This window comes from Lichenostomus cassidix, chromosome 10, assembly GCF_008360975.1.
Source record: "Lichenostomus cassidix isolate B80296 chromosome 10, HeHo_3.0, whole genome shotgun sequence".
Taxonomy (NCBI): Eukaryota; Metazoa; Chordata; class Aves; order Passeriformes; family Meliphagidae; genus Lichenostomus; species Lichenostomus cassidix.
The window spans coordinates 8844880-8855284 of record NC_139491.1 but is presented as its reverse complement, the minus strand read 5'-3'; the positions used below and the strand labels follow the sequence as shown (position 1 = coordinate 8855284).

At 43.5% G+C, this 10405-nt stretch overlaps 1 long non-coding RNA gene across 1 annotated transcript; it reads left to right on the top strand.

Moving 5' to 3' along the window:
- The first annotated feature begins 339 nt into the window (after positions 1 to 339).
- LOC146432677 (uncharacterized) lies at positions 340 to 7480 on the top strand. The gene is made up of 3 exons (XR_014854185.1): positions 340 to 471; positions 2363 to 2480; positions 6667 to 7480. It is a non-coding gene; the product is annotated as an uncharacterized LOC146432677 (long non-coding RNA).
- The last annotated feature ends 2925 nt before the right edge of the window (positions 7481 to 10405 follow it).

Here is a 10405-nt window from a genome sequence, read left to right as displayed (position 1 = left end):
TTTGTAGCTTGTGCACAGAGAGGAAAAAAAAAGGCTTCCTTCAAGGCAGTTTGCTGGCTGGATTTTAAGGTCTTTAGCCTGAGTCACCTGGACAAGTAACTTCCCAGCTGGATGGTGTCAAGGGCACTGATAGCCCTCCTGGAGCTGTTGGGTTTCAAATGGTGCTGCACACAGTCCCGTGTTGCAGTTGCAGTATCCCCTAATAGATAATATTTTAAAATGTACAAAGATACATTTGGTATAAATATAGCTCACAGCATGAGGCACTGAATAAAACATTTCTCTTCACTCATCGGGGAGGATCATGCATAACTTACTCTTGGATCTGCTTTATCATTCAGGCGTTGGAGAGTCACCCCTAATTTGTGAAAACATATGGCTTATTCCACCCTTCCACACTGAGAACTCGTTCAAGGCATGCTTGCCTGCAGTCTTGTGTTCACCATCTGGATCAACCTTCTGCAAGTGGAGGTAATTGGGAGTTACGGCAAGGGGGAGCAGGGAACTGAGTTCCTCCTCCTCTGCTGAAACGGGAGGACATCTCTTCTAAATCTTGGCTTCATTACAGCCTGATAGACTGAATCTCAGGGAAAAAAAAAAAAAATCATGGACCAGGCAAATAGCCAGGTTGCTGAAAACATGCTTTAGCCAATAACTATGAGCTATAGAATCATTTAACTTTTTTTAGATTACATCTTGATTAACTACCTAGCAACAGCGAGTGAGGGGAAACTTGCTGTGGATCCAGTAAGAAAATATTTGGTATGTCACAGATCTATTGTCTGTCATCCATCATACCTCTGGGTGGATGGAAGCTTTGGACTCCCATTGTTCTTCCTCATATTTGATGGAATGGGCAAATCTAAGGCTACATATGCTGCAGTTCGGCAGGAGATCTCCTTGGAAAAGCAGTGCATGGCTTGTTCAGGTTTTCCCATTGCTCTAATGCTGGATACACAGCCCTCTCTCCTGGAGGGAGCCTTGGCATGTGGTCAGAGCCCTCCTGGGAGTGTGTTGGACAGGCTGCATTCCCAGAGCATGCCTCAGGCTGGGCAACCCACGGAGACCTGTGATGGGCAGAGCGATTGCAAACCACCAAGGCTTTCCTCAGGTTTACTGCAGTCCTTTTCTGCAGTTTTACTGCAGTCCTTCAGCTACCCCTCGATTTTTGTACAAAGAAGGTGAACTGGTGGCTCATTCTGACTTGGAATGCAGAGTCTGAAATGCTCAGTTTTGCTCTGAAGAGCTTTGCAATGCCAGTGCTTTCTCACTCTACCATGGACCTGACTGTAACCTGGTGTACTCCCAAGCAGACAAGAAAGTTAATACTGACTTAAGGCATCCTTATGTTATAGGAACTGGTTGCAAGCTGAGTTAGCAGCAATGGTAACAGCTGAAATATTTCCTCAGAAAGCCAATTGCAGCTTTATCCCACTCTGTTGTACTGGTACAGAGCTCCTGTGGCACAATCTCTGTTTCTTTCAATAACCATAACTTCATCCAGTTTCTGAAACAAGATTTCCTTTACGTTAGTCCTGGATTGCCAACAGGTACAGAATGCCATGTCCATCAAAACCGAAAACTTAAAAGCTTTCTTATGATGCTCTAATCCCCTGAGGGTCCATTTACTGTCTGTGTGTATAGCACAGAGTCTGCAGTTAAAGCTCTTTTCTGTGCCCAGCTTCTCCAACCTGTGTGCTTTTATCACCTGGAATTACCAGGAGCCCTTCTCATCTCCTACTCAGGTGGCAGAACAGTGTTCATCCAAACTGTCTGCATGGGAGTTAAACTGGAGTTTGCCCATTGCCTGTGAATCCAGCCAGAATATTTAAGCAGGAAATGGGTCAGACAGGGCTGAACTGGGGTTGGGATTTGCATGTGATTGCTTTCAGGTAGGTGAATTCTTGTTTCATATGCTGGAGAGAGTTCTCTGAGGCCATGTGCATGTCATGATTTGTCAAGATCTATCAAACACAGGAAAGTGGCCAATTTAACCCCATGAGTCCCTCTGGGGGAGCACCTCCGGCTCCCTCTTTGCCACAGCTGAAGGAGTCTGTGTGGATGAAGCCTGTCCTGCCTGTTCTGGAGGCTGTGGTCTTGCTTTGAAGACATCCTGGTGCATTTCCTGGGCAAGAATCCACTCCTGCTGCCTTAAGCTCCAGGCAGATTTCACTCGCTCAGGGCTGGCTTTCAGGTCCTCCTGGGTCTGGGAACATCGAACACACATGAAGCAATATATCACTTGTTTCAAAGTTGAGAGGGATATAAAAATATTCTGCTCTGGCAATTCCTCTGAATAGCTTTCACAATTTCCTCTCCTCACCACCCCCACGTATTCTGTCTCTGCTGTGTGTTTCTGCAGGAATGCTGTGCAGGGTTTGCGTTGGCTGCAGGCGGCTGTGTCCTCCATCACCCAGCTACTCCTTCACACCACTGTGTGTCCCAGGGAACCACCCTGAGCTACAGGCTGGGAGAGAGAGGTGAGTGGAAATATTTGGTGCCTCAAGGCAGTGAGATCTTTCTTACTGCTCTGGGGAGTGCACACTTGGTGCTTGTGTGCACAATTTCAGCCTGGGATCAGTTAAGGGTATGGATGATGAGATTGTGCCTGTCCTGATCTACCCTCTTCATTTCCTTCTCTCTTAATCATAGTGCTCAAAATTATTAAAACAAATTAAAATGCAAACTAGCACCATTATCAAGCAGCATGTAATAGCTGGTTTTCATTAAATAACATTAAAATAAAAGATAAATAATTTATCTCTAAGCCTCTCATCAGCTTTGGATGGCCATAAACCAGCACTAGCAAACTTCTGCCCAAACCTCAGGGATTAGTGTAGCCAGGCTCCCTTCTCCAGGCCCCAAAAGTGACTCTAATGGCAAGATGCTCCACATGCCTTTCTTAGACCATCTTATCTTAGAATTTTCATGTGTGGAGTTTCAAATTTTAAAATAGCCTCATTTATATGAATCTGAAGATTTACAAGGGTACTGAAAATGTTCATTATTCTGCAAATGTGAGTTTTTATTAATGAACTCTCACAAGCCACCTACGTGCCTGGTTAATTGTACCTTTGGTTTACAGAGAGTTACATCAGGGGAACAAGAGGTCATGCAGGGTAGGAAGGAGCACTGACTGGCTTGGCTACAGCCCAGGCTACCAAACACACAGATTCTGGATTATTGCTATTTCTGAAAGGCTTTGGCACCAACATTCTCAGTATTTGCAGAATACCTCTGAGACAGGCAGGTCATAGCAATTTAAAGTTGTTGGATTTATTTTTTTTTTAAAGTTTAATTGAGCTATAAATAAGCATCTGTACCTCCAACATAGAAATGAGACTGAATAGTTTTGATGAGCCTAATGAATATTATCTCTCAAATGGTATGAGTATGTTCATAGATGTAAATTTGATGGGCTGAATAGCCTGGGAGTACTCCAGGAATGCTTAGAGGAGCTTCTCTCTGTTGAGATTATCAGTTTTTTTCTCCATATGGATGGGTGTAAATGGAGATTGATGGGAGGAGCTGTTATTGCAATGTACCCATTAGGATGGTTCCTTTGTTTCACTATGTAGATTGCATTTTGAAGAGGATGTGAAGCTAGTTTAAACAAAATGAGATGTATAGATGCTTTATGTTCTCCTTTCTCTTTGTCTCCTGCTCAGCCCCATGTAATTTTTGGGAAGAGGTTAGTATTTTGCAGGCATTACACCATAAACTGGTGCTGAACAAAACTTCAGTCTTCACCCACGTTTTGAATGGAAACAGCAATATCTGATGGAAATATATTTCAGTGAGAGGGGTGAGGAGATTGTAATTGGAACAGTGTACTTTGATTTGAAGCCTTTGGTTAGGGTTTGTCAGCCAGTGACCCTGCTGTGGGACACAGGAGGGAAGGGCACATGTCCCCATGCTGTCCCCATGCTGTCCCCATGGCTGCTGCCAGCAGGCTCTGACTGCAGAGCTCCTCTCCCCTGCTCTCCTTCCTCCTGCTGCTGCCAGGGAAGGACATTCACTGCCTTAAACACATTTGCTGAAGGAAGGTTTTATGAATTGGCCAAGGCAGTGAATCAGATTCAGTTTTACTCTTACTGGTGGTGTCCTGTACAAAACAATATTCTGGACATTCAGTTAAAATGGGGGAAGTTAGATTTTTTTTTTTCCTCTGGACAAGTTATTTGCTTCAATCTGCATGCTATTTATATTTGTAAAGTTTAGTGTTTGTGATCTGTTTACTTTCTCACTCCAGCTCATTTGCAAGCTGACACAGGATGCTGCATTCTAACTTGGGAAACAATTTGATTTTCATACAGAAAGTAGAACGATTGTAATTCCCAGGATGAGAACAAGGTTACCAATCCTGTTGGATATCTCAGAGCCATTTCTTGGTGGTATCCTTTCTGCCACAGTAAATTCCATACATTTTAAGCTCTACACCTGCAATTTTTTTAATGCCTTTTTCTTTTTTTAATTATGCCTCTTATAAATTCTTTTGAAAATACTGATTGTCTGTGTTGGAGCAGACCAATCAGTGCTAGATTTCTTGGCAGTGAAATGTTATTCATGCTGTGTACAGGAGCTCCACGCTGTCTTAAAGACTTTGCAGGTAGCTGGGAAAGACAAGACAGGTATTTGTCTTGTGAATGAAACTTCCTATGTGATTTTAGCTGAGCTCTAGGTTTTGGAGCCAACTTAGCATTTAAAGGCTAGGCACACTTCAAAAAATCTAATTATTATTTAGAATAAATAGTAGCATTAATTGCAGTCAGTTCTCTATAAAAGGAATGAACTACCACTTAATTGCATTTAAATACAATTACACAAGGAGATACCAAAATGTATCTTGATTAGAGAAAGAAATAGATCAGGTTAATTCTTTTCTTTGGTAATGAGTGAAATTTATACAGAAAAATTGCATTATCCTGTGGAGCTGTCATTGGCTTCTTCCTGTAGTTGCTTCTCAGTCTCGAAATAGATATTCAAACACCCGTCTGTCATTTAAGCTTGGAATATTTTTCCTTCCCAGACAATAATTCTCTGCACCCAAAGTTGAAAGCCTTCCAGCTTTATGCTATCTCTGGTCTGTGGGGGTGCAGGTAGGAAGCAACTGTATAAGTTGGCAAGTATATTTCTTCATGGTATAGTTTGCAATCAAGTGAAAATGAAACTATTGCAGTTTTGGTTTGTTTTTATTTTCCTTTTTACGAATGATTCAAACCTCTGCTAAAAAATTCCAAGTGCTAATCCAGGAGGGGGCAGGAAAGAAAGGACATGTGTCCCAAAGCCCTGCTAGGGAATGAAAGGTGCTGAACAGAATTATTTTCTGAAAGATTGAAACCTGGTGTGTTGTGTGAAGTCTAATTTTAGACCACATTATGCTGCAATATGGTATCAGATTCAAAGAGCAGCAGGTGTCAGAGAATCTGCTAGCTGACACTCCATGTTACAGCAGAAAAGCTTTATTAAATTCATTTTCTAAGCTGCAAATAGGACTCTGACATGGTGTGAAATTCAGCTAAACTGAACTTCTTCAGCTCCAGATCTAGCATGTCATGGATTTTCTGCAATCACCCACTGTGATCTGGCTAGCCCAAGTTTGGAAATGCTGGCTATTAGCCCTAGCAGGAAAATGCTTTGCTTTTAAGCACTGTGTGCTTCCCACCCGCAAGCTAATGAATCCTCAAGGGGGTCTGAAATGAGAAAAAACCCAATCCTGAACCAAGTGAGGACAGGAAAATCTATTTCATGCCTTTCCCACAGGAGATGGGTCTGATTCCCTGAGAAATATTTTGTGATGTGGCCAGGAGTATCTGGACGAAACTGCTATTTTTATTTTGAATATCTGAAATCTGGCTATAGGCTAATTTCTATGTATAAAATGTTTTCCTGAAAATTTAAAAGTTTTTTTTTTTTTTCCAGAGAGATAAAGTGTGTGGACACAACAACGGCAAAGTTGTTCATGGTTTGGGTTTTTTTTTTAATGCATGCTTTCTACATCAGTGCTGTGAACAGCAAAGCCACCCTGGCACAGGGAAGAGCTCTGCTCCAGCTCCTTCAGCATGGGATTGGTGCTGCCACCTCTCCTGCCCCAAATGGGGACGTGTGGTGTGCTGGGTGGTGTTTTGGCAGCCAGAGCTCTGTCTCACACCTTCGTGGTGTTTGCCCTGCAGTTCTGTACTTCTGCTCCTGCAAAAGGCTGTGAAGAGTTGGCTTAGTGACACACAGGCTCATGAAGCCTTCCAGAGATGGATAGGGGAGAAATGGGGAAAAAAACCACCAATTTGCAATGCTCCTAATTTTGACTGTGGTGCCCTGATTTCCCCGTGGTTGTTGTGTAAGGGGAACTCAGTGCCCACAGCAAGAGGGACAGAGCTATCAAAGGGTTGCCATTCATTCTGGGCTGCTCTGACTGGGTTTAAGCACCCCTGAAAGCTTTGAGAAGCAGCAGAGAAGATCAAAAAAGAACTGCCAAAGCTCTGAGCCTGTGGAATTAATTTAGAGAGCTCCCCTGAGAGAAAACAGTGTCAGGTAAAGATGGTGTTTTATCCAGATCAGATGTGATCAGCTGGGCATTGCTGGCCATCCCAGGGAGCAGCAGAACACAAATAAAAGGGAGATGTTCAGGCTGTGAGCTAAAGTGCTTTCTTTCTTTTTATTTTTCAGGGGGGAGGATTCTGCCCTACCTCTCTTTTGAAGATGATTCCATGTCTAATCTCACAAAGAGTAAAGATATAAATAGATAAATAATTTCTAGGGGTGCTTCTAATTGGTGGGTTTGTCATTCACAGCTTGGATCCTTGTCCTTGTTGGGAGTCTGAACTGCAAGGCTTTGAACTGGGAGCTTCAACAGTATTTTGGGGAAGGACAGCCCCAATTTAGTTTCTGACACTGCTGGTTTTGAAAAGAAACCATCAATATCATCATAATGTGTTTTCAGACCATATTATGTGGAGGAAATCTGTGACTTCATCTCAAAGGCAACCTGTTAAGGAAACTTTAAAATTGGCTCCTACCACTTCTATTTGTTTTGTTTTTTCCCTTTGGGTTTTAAAATGTTGTACAAAGGTCTGGGAAGCTTTGAATATTCCCAGCTTTCTACTTGCAGATTTTTTGGTTATATTTAAAAATAACACTAAGTCTGCTGTTGCTTTTCCCCTCCCCCCTTTTTCTCTAGACAACTCTTTGGGGATTTCAAGGACAGGAAAGTGAAGCATGGCTCAGCGAGTCAGAGGCATTTAATTTTTAGAAGAAATTTCTTCTAAGCATTTGGATTCAACAGGTGTTGGTGCAGCAAGCAGGATATTGGACCTGGACCAGCCTGGCTTGACATTTCCTCTTTCATCTTCTTTTGCAGTTATAATTGCATGAGTTTTCATAGGTTTGGGTTTTGGGTTTTTCTAGGATAGACAAATTATTAACTTTTTTTAATATAAAAATATTTTCCCTCCTCTGTAATTTTTTTAGTATCGTCACAAGTTTTTTTATACATCATAGATAAGAGGAAAAACTAATTATTTTTAAAAAATAATTATCAAGAGGAGTCTCCAGAAGCTCTAGATTAAGAGCAAAAGTGAAATGAGCAGAAAACCCACAGCCGCCAGTACAAATACATGTGTTTTTGGCTTCCCCTGGTGCTGTGCAGGATCCATTCCTGGGCAGTCATGCTGCAAAGGAAACCATTCAGCTAAGGAAAGGTGGCTCTGTGTGTGCAGCAGGAACTTTACATTTGAAATCAGTTCTGAGTGGTGGAGAAATAAAAGCCATTTGTTGTCCCCAAGTGTCACAGCAGTGAGGAGCAGTCGACCCCAGGTACTCCCTGATTTTGGGTCAGCCAGGGTGTGCACAGGAGGCTCTGCTGGCCTCAGTCTGCAGGTGTCTCCTGAAAAGGTGCTGCCTGGGAGATGTGTGAGAGCAGAGCTGCTCAGCTGGCTCAGAGCCTGCTTTCTGCTCCTGCCTTGAGGGACTCAGGGAGAAAATGATGTCTGGGAGCAGACTGACACACAAAGCCCATGGGTCATACCTGGCAGTCCCTCGGTGTTCTTTTGGCTGCCTGGTTGGGATGCTAACATAATGAATTTTAATTGAAAAAGAAAAATCTTTTGGTGGAAGCGTATTCTCAGATGGGGGAAGTATAAATTACAGAATAATTCATGGGCTATTTTCAGCTCTTGAGAATTCAGCTGATCTAAATAATGTATGTTTATACATACAAATTGTGTGTGTGTGTCCCTGCATATTTTAAATGTTTGATTGTTTCACATTAAGGAACAAGTGCTTACCGTAGAACACTGGAACACTTGCCATTTTGGTTTTAATTTTTTTTTTCTGTTATTATGAATCTCTCACAGATTTTCCTTGGGATATTTTCCATACCTGCAATTATTGCTGGCCTAAAACTATGCAGCCATGGCAGGCAGACAGCTTCTATTTAAAGCCTGAAGGGCTCCGGTAGAGGCAGGGCAGCCACCATCCCCCAGCTAATTAGGGATAAGAAGAGGTGGAAGACTTAGTGCTGCCTCCTTCTCTGGCTGCCTGTCTGGTGGGTTTGCTGCACTGCAGCCTGAGCTGCTGGTCCCTCACAGAGAATTCAGTGCCGTGATGGATTTGCAGTGCCTGGTGCTCTGGCTGTGCTAATGACAGCTCAGTCCCAGAGTGCTGGCACAGCCAGAGCACAGCCCAGCTGCCTGGCAGACCTTGGTCTCCAAAATGTGCCTCCTTGCAAGTAAAGGAAGAGTTGGTCTCAGCTAGAAGAACAGAAAATAAAATGTTGTGCTTTGCAGTGTATGTGCACGTGTGTGTAAATGTTGTAAGAATTTAAACTGCTTTAAACTGAGTGAGGGGAAGAGTTAAGCAGATGACAGCAAGTGCTTGGGCATGGAACTGAGCTCCTGGATGGTGAGAATCCAGTCACTGGGATGCCCCAGCTGCTAAGGTTTGCTTCTGTGGATGTGCTTAAACTTCAGGCTATGATTGACTCTGAAGGAAACCTTGCAAATGTAAGAGGATTTCACTGTAGGGTCAGTCAGAGGATTCCAGGGGCTGCTGCAGGGTGTGTAAGCCCTCAGCCCTGTCTTCCTGTGCTGCCTGACCTTGGCTGTGCTCACCCCTGCTCTGACCAGGGAGGACAGCACATCCCTGTATAGCTATACCTGTACTGTGTTGATCTGATAGGGTATCCAATTAGAATATGTGATGAGTTTGGGAAAAATCATGAATTAATTGAAATTAACTGGAAAATCTGACTTAGGAATGAAATGAGATCTGCTGCTCTTGACTAGTACCTGCAGGTTGCACATGCTCTCTGAGAAGGCCTGAATGAAGCAATAATGAATGAGAAGCAGCTGGTAGGAAGCTCCCTTGTGTTGGGAACCTGCACATCTCACTGCCCTGAGAAGGTAAGCTGGGAAAGCTGCACCATGCACTGAGCCAGAGGAAGCCAGAATTGCAATTCAGGGGCAGAAACATCTGTGGGGTTCAGGCTGCCTTTGGAAGATTAGGGAAGAGCCCTGCTACAGTTATTTTTCTTGGCCAGAGTTGTAGGGATTCACAATTTGTTGTACAGATTGAAAACAAAATGCAGTCCTAGAGCAAAACACTGGGGCAAAGTGTGGGAACAGGGAGGCAGCTTTCTGAGGTACTTCAGATTCAGTGTTTTGAAACAGTTTTGTTGGAGAAAGGGTTGTGGTCCAAATTTAGGTTAATTCACTTCAGTTTCAGGATAGTATCTAGTCCTTAACTGTAAGGAGTGAGTGAAGGTTGGTCCTGGAGAGACCCAACTGGCAGGGCATGGGCAGGTTAGAGTTGTTGGTGCCAGTGTGGATCTCCAGCACTGCCCAGCTTGGGCACAGAATGGACAAAATACAGGAGAAGAGGATGAATAGAACCAACTGACCCGTGGGAGGAAGAAGTGGGACTTTTTTCTCTGTGATGAAACACCAGTTTCACCATGAACAAACTACTTTCAGGTCATTTCAGGCTCAAGCATGTGGGGTGAAGGTGACATCAGGCTGACAGGTGTGTGTCCTGATGGTGGAATGACATGGCTGGTGTGAGGACAGCTGTGGAGATGGACATCAGCCCTGTGGCAAGATGTTCAAGCCCCAGAGAGGCTGTACCTGTGAGCTCAGGGCACTCAGGTCACTGAGCATCCTGGCAGAGTGACTGCTGCTGGTCATTACTGATTTGAGCCAGATTCAAAGCAACAGCCTAGAGGCAATAGCTGTGATTTTTATCGGGCATGATGGCTTATTTAAATGCAAAATTCTGGCAATAATGCCTTCATCTTAGCGCAGGCAACTATCAATAGCTGCCTTTTAAATAGCCTTGTATTTTAAACAAGATATTGCTAGTAACCAGCATTTACTATTAAGTGTAAACAAGTCCCAGAAGTACTGCCAGATCT